This window comes from Rhipicephalus microplus, chromosome 2, assembly GCF_043290135.1.
Source record: "Rhipicephalus microplus isolate Deutch F79 chromosome 2, USDA_Rmic, whole genome shotgun sequence".
NCBI lineage: Eukaryota > Metazoa > Arthropoda > Arachnida > Ixodida > Ixodidae > Rhipicephalus > Rhipicephalus microplus.
The window spans coordinates 122,288,556-122,303,106 of record NC_134701.1 but is presented as its reverse complement, the minus strand read 5'-3'; the positions used below and the strand labels follow the sequence as shown (position 1 = coordinate 122,303,106).

Here is a 14,551-nt window from a genome sequence, read left to right as displayed (position 1 = left end):
GCATTCAACCCCGCTCCTGCCTACCCCGAAAACTAAACGGTGCAGCGCCCGGAGGTGACGCTGCATTTTCGACTCCCTCCACAAATCCTCTCTTGACACTTCCGACGAGACAAAATTTGTTAGACGTTGCCGTTGACGGTGTGCCTATTTCTGCCCTCATAGATACCGGAGCGCACATTTCTGTAATGAGCGCGAACCTTCGCCGACGCCTACATAAAGTGCTCACGCCTGCCGCTTCCCACAAATTTCGTGTCGCTGATGGGAGGACCCCTGATGTTCAAGGGATGTGCACGGCCCATGTGTCCATTGCCGGTCATCCTACATTAGTTCAATTTGCCGTCATTGAAATGTGTCCTCATGACCTAATACTTGGTTTCGACTTCCTGTGACGGCATTCTGCGCTCATTGATTGTGCCACTGGTGCTCTTCAGCTTGAACTGCCGAAGTTTGCTGATTTTCCAGCAGACTATTCTCCCCGTTTATGCTCTCGTCACCATGTTTGCTTGCCTCCGCAAGCTGCTACATATGTCACTTTGTCGTGCTCACGTCATGTGCCCGACGGCGACTACCTCGTCACTCCTATAGTCGACGTACTGATGGCCCGAGACGTCACCCTTGCTCACACTGTTGTCGCCGTCGCTAATAAAACAGTGGTTATACCACTACTCAACGTGAGTCTCTTGACTCAAGTTATTCCGCAAGACATGTCTTTGGCCACCCTAACTCCACTTGACAGCTGCAATGTTACTGGTTTGGACACCGATACTAACTACATCCCCCTGTCTTGGCCGCAATTACACTCTGCCTGCAGATGACATTAACAAGATGATTGCTCCCGACCTCACTGCAGTGCAAGCTGCCAGCCTCCGTAGTCTGCTCACATCATATAGAGACGTTTTCGACTTTGACCACCGCCCTCTCAGCTAAACAACTGCAGTGACTCACCGGATCAACACTGGTGATGCCAGTCCTATACGGCGGCGTCCATATCGCGTATCTCACAAGGAACGCCGAGTAATTCAAAATGAAGTGGATAAAATGATTACTAAAGACGTGATAGAACCCTCATCCAGCCCCTGGGCCTCCCCAGTCGTGCTTGTTGAGAAGAAAGATGGCAGCTGGCGCTTTTGCGTGGACTATCGCCATTTAAACAAAGTGACCCACAAAGATGTCTACCCTTTGCCTCGGATTGATGACGCCCTCGATTGCCTCTATGGTGCCCAATACTTTTCGTCTATCGACCTTCGGTCCGGCCATTGGCAAATTTACGTCGACCCCATGGATCGTGAAAAAACCGCTTTCGTTACGCCCGACGGCCTCTACCAGTTCAAAGTCATGCCGTTTGGACTGTGTAATGCGCCGGCAACTTTCGAGCGCATGATGCACTCCCTTCTCCGAGGATATAAGTGGTCCATCTGCTTATGTTACTTAGACGATGTCATCTTCTTTTCACCTACCTTTGACAGCCATATAACACGTCTGTCAGCAGTCCTAGATTTTTTTTTGAAGAGCTGCTCTCCAGCTCAATTCTGCGAAATGCCATTTTGGACGTCGCTAAATCACCGTATTTGGCCACCTTGTCAGTGCCGATGGTGTTCAACCAGATCCCGAAAAGGTACGAGCAGTACAACAATTTACTGAACCACGCTCAACCAAAGACGTCCGAAGTTTTGTAGGGCTATGTTCCTATTTTTGTCGATTTGTCGGCAACTTCGCCGACATCGCTCGACCGCTTACTGATCTCTTAAAGAAGGACGTTCCCTTCGCATGGGGTATTGAGCAAGCGGACGCCTTTTCGGCTCTTATCTATCTGCTGACTACGCCACCAATACTGGCCCATTTCGACCCAGCATCACCTACAGAGCTTCGGACCGATGCCAGTGGCCATGGAATTGGAGCGGTCCTTGGCCAACGACAGCACGGGAAGGACCGCGTGATTGCTTACGCCAGTCGTCTTCTTTCACCTGCCGAACGGAAGTTCTCCATCACTGAGCGTGAATGGCTAGCTTTAGTGTGGGCCGTGGCGAAATTCAGGCCTTACTTGTATGGCCGAACTTTTTCCGTTGTTACGGACCATCACGCTCTTTGCTGGCTGTCATCGCTAAAGAACCCATCTGGACGTCTTGGTCGCTGGGCGCTCCGTGTGCAAGAATACTCATTCGTGGTCCACTACAAGTCGGGACGCCTCCACACAAACGCAGACTGTTTGTCACGTTATCCGGTTGAAACGCCCGACTTGACAGACCTTGATTCAGTCCCCTGCGTTCTCTCCATCCACGCTTTGGGTGATATCTCCAATGAACAACGACGTGATCCGTCGTTACTCTCCATCATCGAGCGTCTGACCTCTGCTCCAACAGACCCTTCCGTTCGCCTGTTCGAACTGCACGACAACATTCTGTACCGTCACAGCTTCAACGCTGATAGCCCGGAATTACTACTCGTGCTTCCCCATCACCTCCGTACCAGCGTTCTCGAACAACTACATGACGTACCTACAGCCGGTCACCTAGGCGTCTCTCGTACCTACGATCGTGTGCGACGTCGCTTTTTCTGGCCTGGACTGTATCGTTCTGTGGTTCGCTACGTCACTGCTTGCGACTGCTGCCAACGCCGCAAGCGCCCCTCTGTGCTACCGTCTGGCCTCCTACAGCCCACTAACATACCGACGGAACCATTCTTCCATGTTGGCCTTGACCTGTTGGGACCGTTTCCTACGTCCACCTCCGGAAATCAATGGGTTGCAGTCGCCACAGACTACACCACACGCTTTGCCATCACTAAAGCACTGCCGTCAAGCTGTTCCACTGACGTCGCTGACTTTCTTTTGTATGAAGTCATTCTTCATCACGGCGCTCCGTGGCAGCTGCTTACTGATCGAGGAAGGTACTCTCTTTCACATGTTGTGGATGACATTCCCTGCGCCTGCTCCAATGAGCACAAGCTTACCACCGCTTATCATCCACAGACAAATGGATTGACCGAGCGTCTGAACCGAACGCTGACGCAGATGCTGTCAATGTACGTTTCGCCAGATCACCGTGACTGGGACAAAGCACTCCCCTTTGTCGCGTTTGAGTACAATCTCTTCACGGCACGACACAGCTAGTTATTCGCCGTTTTATTTGCTATTTGGCCGACATCCAGCATAACCATTTGACACGCTCCTTCCTTCGGCTGCCCCCTTGTCTACTGAGTACGCCAGCGATGTCGTTTCTCGAGCCCATGCAGCCCGTCAGCTTGCCCGTGATCGGCTGCACTTGTCGCAAGCGCAGCAAAAAGATCGCTATGACAGTCGCCACCAAAGCGTGTACTTCTCGCCGGGGTCTCTGGTACTTCTCTGGACACCAAACCGCCAAGTAAGCTTATCAGAGAAGCTACTATCACACTACCATGACCCCTACAAAGTGTTACAACAACTTAGTGACGTGAGCTACGAGATCGCACCCCTAAACAATGCCTTTTCGACCACCTCACTCCAGACAGACGTTGTACACGTTTCTAGACTGAAACCGTATCACCCTCCTCGTTCGTCACCGCCGTACTAAGCGCCGTGACGGCGCTTCCGCCGCAGGGGAGTGATGTTACGGTGCATTATCGACAGGAGCAAGAGTGGCACTTAGCGAAGATGAAGAAGACGCCTGTGCGTTAGGCGCTTGCGCGAGAGGCAACTCAGACATGTTGTTCGGCGGCCGATTCTCGGTGGACGCTGTCCTGTAAGCCAAGACCTCGCCCCGCCACAATATGATTATGAGAGACGCCGTAGTGGAGAGCTCCGGAAATTCTGTCCACCTGGGGTTCTTTAACGTGCACCTAAATCTGAGCGCACGGGCCAAAGACATTTCCGCCTCCATCGGAAATGCAGCCGCCACAGCCGGGATATGAACCCACGACCTGCGGGTCAGCAGCCGAGTACCATAGCCACTAGACCACCGCGGCGGGGCGAAGAAAGTCACTTGTCGGTCTCTTTAAGGTATATGTTCGTTTGCTCCTTGCGTTACGTTAAAGTAAAGCTGAAAAACTTTGAGAACGCCAGAAATGAGAGTATGAAAAGGAAGTGTAAGATATGTGTTTTTGTTTTCAGTTAGTTCTTGTTGAAATGACGCTGCACCTCCAACTTTGCGCTTTCGAAGCAGCTGTGGCTCGAACTTACGCTGTCAAGCTTGCTTTAACGCCGCACGATGACCTCGGTGTCGCACGGCCATTTTTGCTCATGATCAAGGCTGATATAAATCGAGTTTTGTTCAGAGGTTAGCCACACAGCGATTGAAAGTAACCATGCAACAACACCTAAGACTATGTCATGATCAAACCTGCGATAAAGCGCGCCTGTGTCAGTCTGTGGAAATGTCGAGTCAGCGTGCTTCGCGCACTGTAGCCCCTACCAGCGAGACCAAAAAAAGCAAGAAAAAAAGAAAGAGCAACGATAATCTCCTCAGTAAAAAGTTTACGACAGAGCAGAATATAAACTAATATGGGAGCATTAAAACTTTTACTATACCTGTTATTATATGGTAAAGTAGTATTAGAAGCTTTTTAACTATTCAGGGAGTTTCATTGTTTACTGAAGTGTCATTTTTCAAATATATATTACAAGTTACGAGGATCGAGTTCTTGAGAGAACAGTTATGCCGCTTTTTCTTTTTATAGTCTTGCTAAGCACTGGCTTATAAATTATAGAAAGGAGGCCCAAATTTATACCTTGGATTACCGAAATTCACATAAAAAAGCTCCTCTACTTAGAAGCGAGGTAGTCCTTTCCTTTGTGCAGATTTAGGATACTAACTGTGCATTTATTATTCAATAGCTATGGGAATTCTGTAAAAATAAACATTATTTTCATGTATACATCAGTATAAGTTGTTTTTTATGTATCTTATTGACTTCGGTTTCATAGAGCATGGCTGAGGTTCGTAGAAGCACTTGTTGGACCACTTTACGTTCAACTGAGAGAAATTCCTTGGAATGGCAATGAACGACAGAAATTTAAAACCGCTTTTCACGATTTATATCGAAATCATGCAAAAAATTGCATTACTATATATAAACTAGCGTCTACAGAGGCATTTATAGCTGACAAGTGCAATAAACTATCATAACTATGGATGCCTCATTCTCTGAAAAAGAAAATCCGGCTCCAGTAGTTTTTTTCAGAAGTTTAATTGTTATTTCTCAATAAGACTTCCCGATTTCTTATCAGTTTCTTCAGCGGAATGACATTATGAAAGCTCAGCCGATCAATCTCAAGTGTGGCCATAGCTAAAGATACTTTATCTATGTGTTTGGCACTCGCGTGAAATAGCGTTTTTCAGTGAACACGTGGCTTTGCGACGTTTTTATTCTTATTCTCAATTATATCACGAAGGTTTCCTTTCTCGTTCTCTACCCACACAACTCTGATAAATTTATTCTGCGTACAGGGCCACAAAGGAACAAATTTAACGAAAATGACGAAATAGCAAACGCTCCAGCGAAAGGCAGTCTCAATGATACAATATTCTCAATTATTCTGACAAGAGCCCTCATGATTCGTGACAGATTGAGAGGGCGAGAAATAACTTGACTTTGTGAAGTCATTTATCCCTCACCTAAACGAGTATTGACAACTCTTGTTACCTTGGTGTAGCAATTTCCGTTGAACACGAAAAGTGGTATAGTTACTTTTATAAAATAACGCTGTGGCGCTCCGTATTTGATCTGTAGTACATACGGACCGAGAAGGTCTGGCTCTTCCCGTTTTTGCTAGTCTTCTAACAAGGACTAAACAATTATTATTTCTTATCATTATTTCTTATTATGATAAGAAAATTATTTCTTATCATGCTGCTGCTTCAATTTACTGATAAGAAATATTCTCATGGTGCTGTTTTAATCGAATCAGATTAGATTTCCTAATTTCAAATATTTTATCCTTGGGAACCCGTCGTCGTCATTGTCACTGAAACCTTCCTTCTTCGGCGAATTTTTTTAATCAATCAGGGCATTGTTGACATGAACTATCTAAATTAGCTTCATTGTTTAGAGTAACTACTATATAAATACTTTGTCATACAGTTCTTAAGTGGCCGCTTTTGCTTATAGATAACTAATTTCTTGGCCAGTGTAGAAGAGTGGGCGTGAGCCACACATATAGGTAATGATCATCATCATCATCACCACCCCCACCACCACAACCATAATCATCATCATCATCAACATCATCTTCATCATCATCATCATCATCATTATCATCAAACTTTCGAGTGGCTCCACGCAAAAAAATAAACAGAATTTGTTACAAGAAATTAACAATAGCAAAAAGAAAAGTGGCTCTGTCCCATAAGCTTCGGTGCACCTCCAGAAGACGAGACCAGAAAACTTGTAAGCACCGCTCCACGCAGGCAGCACAAGAACGTTTGGACACTTTCGCGATTGTTACAAATTCTTCTGGATAAGACTGCACGCAAGACACGAGTAGTACGTATATCTTGTTCTCGAACTTACGTGAGCAGCAGAGATTACACTGAAAAGTTTGATGACTGATGCATAGAGGAGTAAGAGAAACCAAAAATGCGTTTTAGTACTGGTTCAATCACAATGCGCATGTACTCTCCATGCTTCATTAGCCGATACATAAACACGTTCCCACCACCACGCGTACCTTGGAATTATTTTGAGCTGACAGTATTGGAAGTGCGACTCACTTCACAAGATAAACACGAACTGCATGTGTACCTAGTAATTCACAAGTTGAAAGAGGCTTCTAGGGGCCTAAACGAAAACGCTGGTAAACTGTCTAGCGTGCTTGCATATTATAGCAACGCTTCCTAGAATTTCACAATAATATATAGGGCATACGGTCACCAAAGTGAGGTTTTTTTATTAGATATACTTGTTTGCGCAGTATGCCTGAACAAAATGTAGGTCTCTGCTACTAAAACACCGTGATGTTGATACCTTGTTCAGGCAACACCACCTATATTATTGGCTTCAGTCCATTTCGGGCCCGATCTGAGATTGAGCAGGGCCCAGCCGGGTTGGTAAAATTTTTCTCAGATTGGAACAGTGCGCACGTTTCGCTTTTGAATCTTTGGCCCAGGCTCGGGCGAGCACACCTAAAGGAGTGCGGGCTCGAGCCGTGCTTAGGCCGAACTGAGAATGACGGCGCCTGCAGTGCTCTATCTACGGGCTTTTCGTCTCTCGTACTCAGCTCGAGTGGAGGGCAAACTCAGCGCAGCGGCTACATGGTCAGTCACTAGCGATCTGCGTGGCTGATAAGCAATGGCGCGGAAGCTTCTTTCGAGAAACCTTCTGTGATACTTGGAACTTTAGGAGCGCCGCTCCTAAACAATGCAAACAGTGCGAAGGCATTGTGGAAGTACTGAAGGTGTGAAATAAGACAGGCCAGCGAGCGCATTGTGAAAGCCTTTCGATGAATTCCATCAAGCAATGCAGAAAGATTGTCCTGATTAGTCATATTCAAGATAGATATTTCAGCCAAGATGAAGTTCAGGCTACCACAGTGATCTCGTTGCCTTGTTAGTGAAAAAACAAAAAAAAGATTAATGCATTGGTGGAGTAGAAAATGAATGTATTTTCATTATGCGTGACGGTACAATGACATGACACAGGAATGATACACTAGCTTGTTTACATGTATGAATTCCAATCATTTCAGCTCTTCATCATTGCGTCATTGCTGCCAGTAGCTATCGCGCGATCAAAACAACGCGAAAAGGCGCTTCAGCTCAGTGTGTGTGCAATCATGCCAGAATTCAACGGTGTAGAATCCAAAGGTAAATTATTCGAATTATGTGCTCATATGTCTCCTTGCTCGTACGTGTTATTTTCAGGTGAATCCATAAAGTCGGAAGCTTCATTTTTTATTCAAACAATTTTGTTCACCAATTCAACTCCCAGTAGATAATCTTCTTAAAGTTGCTTTACAACAATTTTCGCATTTTTGGGCACTCTCAAAAAATCGGCCTCGGCATTTTACTGACGAAACTGGGAAGCACTTCCCGTCATTTCCAGGGAAATAATATGTCGGTGTTCCTCGTCTATCCTCGCACATTGGTTTTTCTGGCTTATTGCATGACATATCACATGTTCCTCCTCCTAGTGCCGGATTCAGCGTAGCTGCAATCAAAAAAAGAAAGCGTTACACAAGTACAAAAAAACACATAACATTTACCAATTTAAGGACAGTACGGACTTCATGCAGTGAGAAACATTTGAGCAGGAAACGTGGCTGGAGACATTTTGACGAGAAATTTTCTGGGCTGGGGACAGGCGGTTCTCACAGAAAAAAAAAGTGGTCCTGTATATACGTTAAATATTTCAAGTCGTGACTTTGCAGGAGCCAATGCTTTCGAAATAAGTCTCGCTTTGAACTCTATTTAGAATTTTTTACAGCAAAAAGAACCAAAGAATACATGAAAGAAACGGTGTCGAAGGATGACGAAAAAAAAAAGCTGCCAACCAAGGAACAGCCGCATGTCGGGGTTACTAGCCTCTTGGTTAGCCGAAAAGTATTGACCACATATATAGACGGACTGAAGCTTAGGCAGATTTTTATTTATTTATTTTTCGTTGGGACACGGCGCCAACTTACTCAGAAGAAGGGGGGAGAAGGCAGGCAGGGGTGGCCGAGAATCATTTTCCTGCTCTGTATACCATGTACAGGAAGATAGAGAGAGAGAGAGAAGGAATGTAGGAAAGGTAGGGAGGTTGACTAGACTATGTGTTTAGTTTGCTACCCTACAATTGGGACGGGGAGAGGGGAGTAAAAGAGAGGGAAGGATAGACACATGTCACATAATGCCGAGTTTCACTGGCGGTCCCCCAATGAAGTTGCTGTCAAGTATCTCAGGAGGGCTCATGTGGCTTTCTGTGCTGATGTGCTGCACGATCAGGCTCTTAAGATCTTTGCTTTATTAAATGGCTGGTCATCGAGTCTATTCAAGGCACACTGGAGTGTCCGGCAATCTTCATCAAATTGGGCACAGTGGCACAAGAGATGTTCAATAGTCTCTGTACAGTTGCAGCTTTCACACATGGATGAATCCACCATGCCAATGCGATGGCTGAATGACTTAGTAAACGCTACCCCAGTGCACAGCCGGCACAGCATTGTACCATCACGTCGAGAAATTTTGAATGGCAGTTGTTTCTGGAGTAATGAATTCAGATTCTTAGGGCGATGAATGGAGTTAAGTGGAGAATTACAGTGCGCAAGCGTGGTATTATGAGCGATGTGACGAAGTTCTCTGGCTGCGTCTACTCTTGACAAAGGTAGTAACAGCGTGAGCGCTCCATCATGGGCACATCGGGCAGCGTCGTCGGCGAGGGGGTTACCACTGATCCCACAGTGGCCCGGCAACAATTGTAAAACAATGTCGTGTCCTTGATCAGCAGCGCGATGGCAAATTTCATTAATACGATACACCATTTGGTGGTAGATTTCACGTCGTAGACTTTGCACGCATTCAAGGGCTGCCTTGGAGTCACAGAAAATGGCACATCTACTAGAAATTCTTGCGTAACAAACTTCACAGCAGCTCGAAGAGTGGCGAGCTCGGATCCCGTAGATGTCGTGACGTGTGATGTCTTGAATTTGACGGTGATTGATCGCCATGTACAGGAAATTTGCAGGCAAAGGGAGGACATGGTTTCTTCCGGCCTTTCCTTTCCTCCCTTCTTAGCGGCGTAGCTGAGAGTGCTCAACCATCTAGGCCATGTCACTGAGAAGGGATGATTACGAAGCTGCAATGCATGTTCATAGCCTACACACTCTATTTACATACATTTACACTGATTTCCGTCTACACATATTTAAAGCTTATACACATTTACATCCCCACCTGCGCTTGCGATCAACTTGATCCATTCAAAATAACAAAACCAGATAAGTCAATTGTATCTACTGCTGAAAAGGTTCCGAAGCCAACGAGATATATTGCGGGTGGCTCGCATACGCTATCTGACCCCATTTCATCTAACGGCTTATTATGCAAGGAATGGCATAATACCACTCGATATTACAGATCACCATACCATTATCACTTGTCATCAGCCTCGTCACGAGCTGAATACTTTTTACAAAAAGCCATTTTCTACAATGCTCAAATCAACATTTGCCTCCTTTTTCGACTAGTTCACAATAATGTCTGAATGTAACCCAGAGGTAGCTTTTTAAGCTTTCTTATCAGCAATATGTCAATGTGTTCACAATTGAACTACTTTTTTAAGATGGTGGTCCTACTGCGGCGGCAATTGCTGTGCATTTTATGCATTGTTGGCGAACGCACTGTGCTTGGTGCACCCGATGAATACATTTCAGTTGTGCAAACTTGGAAACCTTACGATCTTCGCTTTTCCAATGACACTTGGTTTTATTGGCTGAAGGGTTCGAAGCGTTACCTAATAGTAATGAAATTTGTGTAAGCAAAAAAAAAACTGTTTTTGTTATACAAGTATTTGTTGAAATGCGAGTATGGCGAACCGGTTCAACATAACAAAACAAAATTTACTGCATCTTTAGATGAAGTTATATTTTAGGCTTCTGTGAAGAAGTATTGGGCGTAAATAATCAGTATTTATTTGTGCTTCAATAAAATGGGGAAAATACTGAACGTTCTTGTGGGAATATTCTTTTTTGTCCTTTTCAAAGCAGAACAATATTATTTAGTGGCTATGTAGACTACAATACACTTACTTTTTATGCGAAGTTGCTTTGTGCTGTTACGAAAACTTAATGAATTAGTATTGTGTCATTGCGGCAGTTTATGGCTGTACTTGGTCACGCATTACAGGCGGAGCGGCAAAACTATAAAAGCTGATACTCTGAACTTTCACATAAAAAAGCAGCAGGGCTCTTTCTATGACTCTATGGAGAGCATTTTCTTTTATCTTTATTAGGGAACCTACCAGATAGCAGTGAACTTAGGCAATTTTCCTGCTGGGCAGTCCCGTAGAATCTCTCTTTTTTTTCTTTTAGACGCAAATTACCAACGAGCGTTGCACATTAGTAGAAGCATATGGTATCTTGTATCCACTTGTGTTCACTAACTTGACCACTCAGTGCTTCAAACAAAATATTTTCTATGAATCACAAATCTGACAGGTGTTTTTGGTGGTAGCTCCATCTATGAAATGAAACATCGAGTTGTTTTATGCGAGTTTTTTTATTTCGAAAGTCTGCGCCTAGACATGATATTTATTTAAAAATACACGTACAAGTTTTCTTCATGTACGAAGTCTAATAGAAAACGGTAGTGTGGTCTACGAAGCCAGTGGTCAAAGCCGTGTGCTTGGCCAGGCTTGACACCTGTTGCACGAAGGTGATGGCGACGACGTGATTGTAGGCCATTGCAAGCCCACATTAGGTGTTAGGCAGCTACATCTTGAATTAGGGCGTCACAAAATGGGCATAATGTGCCATACGGGCCTCGGTACACTCTTAAGCTGGTTCCATATATGTTCCAGCTAAAAACGTGATCCACATCATATTATTTGGATCAGAACTGGTAATAAGTGCAACGCGACATATAAGTGGATCCTATGTGGAACGTTCGTTTTGTTTCCTTTATGTTCATTGTTCTTGTCTGGAACTCAGTAAAGAGGGGAAGGCCGTGTTAACAGTGTGTTCTAGTTATTGTTCCGGTTAAGTTCAAGTGAAAATTCAAGAGATTGCACTTGTATACGTATTGCTTGTGTCTTGTTCCACTTAATTTGCGCTGCAGTGAAGTGTGCATTGAGCAGTGTAAATATGGCGCTCTTCGGGCGAAGACACCCTTGTCACATACACACAAGGCTCATGAAATTGCAGAAACCCAGAATGTGCCTGCGAAGCTATCTTACAGAACCTGACACTTATAAATTGCTAAGAAGGATGTTTACAGTATCGGACTTTGAAGCATCCGTAAAGAACTCAGGACATGTCTATTTTGTGTTGTAGTTCTAGGAAGTATATCTGGATATGTGCAATTGGTGCATGCTTCGTAACCTCCAAGAAAGACACGCCGCAATCTATCACCTGCCATTGCCTGCCATGGTGGCAGGCATACTGTGGGAGCCATCAAACGGCTTTAAAGTGGCACACCGGTTTCCTTCGCTAGGCCTCTCACATGGAGTGAGTAGAGCTGTCTCATAAAAGGCTGTTTCTCAAACACAGCAAGGCTTGACATGCGATTATTGTGGAATGTGATAGGTGATCCTTGTCTGCGTTTACATTGAGATAATATTTAAAGGACGTATAACATTTCTGTAGGTGCAGCGACCATTGGTTCGATTCCGCGTACAGGCTTTCTACGGCGCTAGTGCGGAATAAACTTGTGGTATGCTATTGCCCCATGGTCTACGCGGGTACGTACGAGGCTTTTATACAAATTCACTAAATACTTGTTGTCGCTTCCCCACGTAGTGCGAGACAACACTTTTAGAACGTTCACTTGTTTTTTAAATATTTTAAGTGTGGTATGAAGGCTAGCTTTGTGTCCAAGATTAGGGCTAAGAATTTGTGTCCAGTATTTACATAAAGATGTTGCCCATGCAGTTGAATATCGGGTTCCGATTGAATGTCTCTTTTTCTGGAAAAAAGGACACACGTACTTTTCTGTGCATTCAGTCGAAACCCGTTTTCTTCTGCCCAATCGGAGACTTTCTTCAAGCCAACCTGAACCTGCCACTCACACATAGCCAGATTATTAGACTTAAAACGAAGCTGGACCACGTGTACATATCTACAATAAAACGTATTGTGAGGAAGGGACAAGCGCAAGGAATTCATTCTTATAATAAAAAGTGTGCAACTAAACGCACCACCTTGCGACATGCAATTTTCTTGGACAAATGTTTGAAAAAGAGCGCTGCCTACTCGAACGCGGAATGTCCGGTATTGCAAGTAACTTTCGATAATAGTAAGCATTCTGCCATGCATGCCAACGTGTGACCGGTCTTTTAATATTGCAAAGCACCATGTTGTATCAAAAGCCTTTTCGATGTCGAGGAACACTGAAAGTAAGTGTTGACTGTGGACGAAAGCATCTCTGATGTGCGGCTCGATACGAACAAGGTGGTCGGTGGTGGACCTACCCTCTCGAAACCCGCACTGGAATTGGTCGAGGAAATTGTTTGTTTCAAGAAAATGTACAAGTCTGCAGTTTATCAATTTTTCGAGAAGTTTGCACAGGCAGCTTTTAAACGCAATATACCCTTAACTCGAAACAGAAGAAGGGTCCTTGCGCTGTTTCAAAATGGCAATATATATAGCAATAGCCTCTTCCCAGGAAGTATGGACAGCGCCTGAGAACCAAATAGCATTGTGCACACAAAGTAAGGTTTTTTTCGTTTCGATTGGTAGGCTTTTTAACAATGCGTAAACCGCACAGTCAAAACATGGAGTGGAATCACTGCAGGAGTTCAGTGATGTTTGGAGCTCAGCTAGGCTGAAAGCTTGCTTGTACGCCTCGTGTTTTGTACATTTGTATTGGAGTTCTTGCTTTTCTATTTTTGTTTTGTATTTTTGGAAAGCATGAGTATAGCGAGACGAGCTGGACACCTGTTCGAAGTGTGCACCGAGGAAGTTTGCCTGATCTTCCAAGGTGTCACCTTGTGTGTTTACAAGAGGGAGTGTGTGTACTTGCCTTCCTGCTACCCTACCAACCTTGTTCCAGACTTTTGCTTCCTGTGAATAAGAATTGATTCCTGATGAAAACTTCTGCCAACTTTCTCTTCTGGTCTGCCGACGCGTTCTCCTGGCCTGAGACTTCATTTTCTTAAATATGTCAAAATTTTTTGGGCTCTCGGTGAGTTCTGAAGCAACCTCCAGGCTTCGTTTTGCTGCTTGCGCGCATTTCGGCACTCATAGTTTCACCACGGCACACGTCCTTTTCCAGGGTGGCCATTCATTTCTGGGATGCGTTTTGTTGCTGCATCAATCAGAAATGCTGTGAAGTAGTTGACAGAAGTAGTTTATATGCTGCGCCAACCTAAATGTTGGATGGTATAAAATTGTTCCAAGTCGGCTTTGCTTGATAGCCATTCGGGAACCTGTGGCTGGCATTCAGGTATTTAGGTGTACTCAATACTACGAGAGAATGGTCACTTCCGTAGGAATTAGTGATGACTTTCCAGTGAAGTAGAGGCACAAGCAATGGAGATACTATGCTTGGGTCTATGGAGTAATAGGTATTGTTGGCGAGGTTTTAATAGGTTTGTTTTTTTTCGATTCAGGAGACACGCGCTGGAAAAGAGAAGAAACTGTTCAATCAATCAACCTCGGGCGTCACAACGATGCACTTTCAAGTCTCTAAGGAGAACAAAAGGTTCCAGAAGTTCATCGATTAGAGACTGGAAATCTTGATTTTGGAGGTGATAGCTTGGAAGTACGCGAAGAGTGCAAATTGTGATCAGTTTGTGAAAAGCATGGCTTGAATAGCCAGTGCCTCAAGGAATGTTAGGAGTTGAAAGTGTGTGCATGCAATCCCTTGATCACTATAATGGCAACACTTGCGGATGATCTCATGGCATCATCACGGTCCTTTCGGAAAGTAGCGTATTTACGTGAAAC

General features: G+C 44.7%; 1 long non-coding RNA gene across 1 annotated transcript in view; it reads right to left on the bottom strand.

Moving 5' to 3' along the window:
• Positions 1-7,845: 7,845 nt before the first annotated feature.
• The window catches only part of LOC142785914 (uncharacterized), a 31,625-nt gene continuing 24,919 nt past the window's right edge, over positions 7,846-14,551 (bottom strand). Inside the window, exon 2 of the long non-coding RNA XR_012888986.1 lies at positions 7,846-8,118. This is a non-coding gene — a long non-coding RNA (uncharacterized LOC142785914). The remainder of the gene's footprint in view (positions 8,119-14,551) is intronic.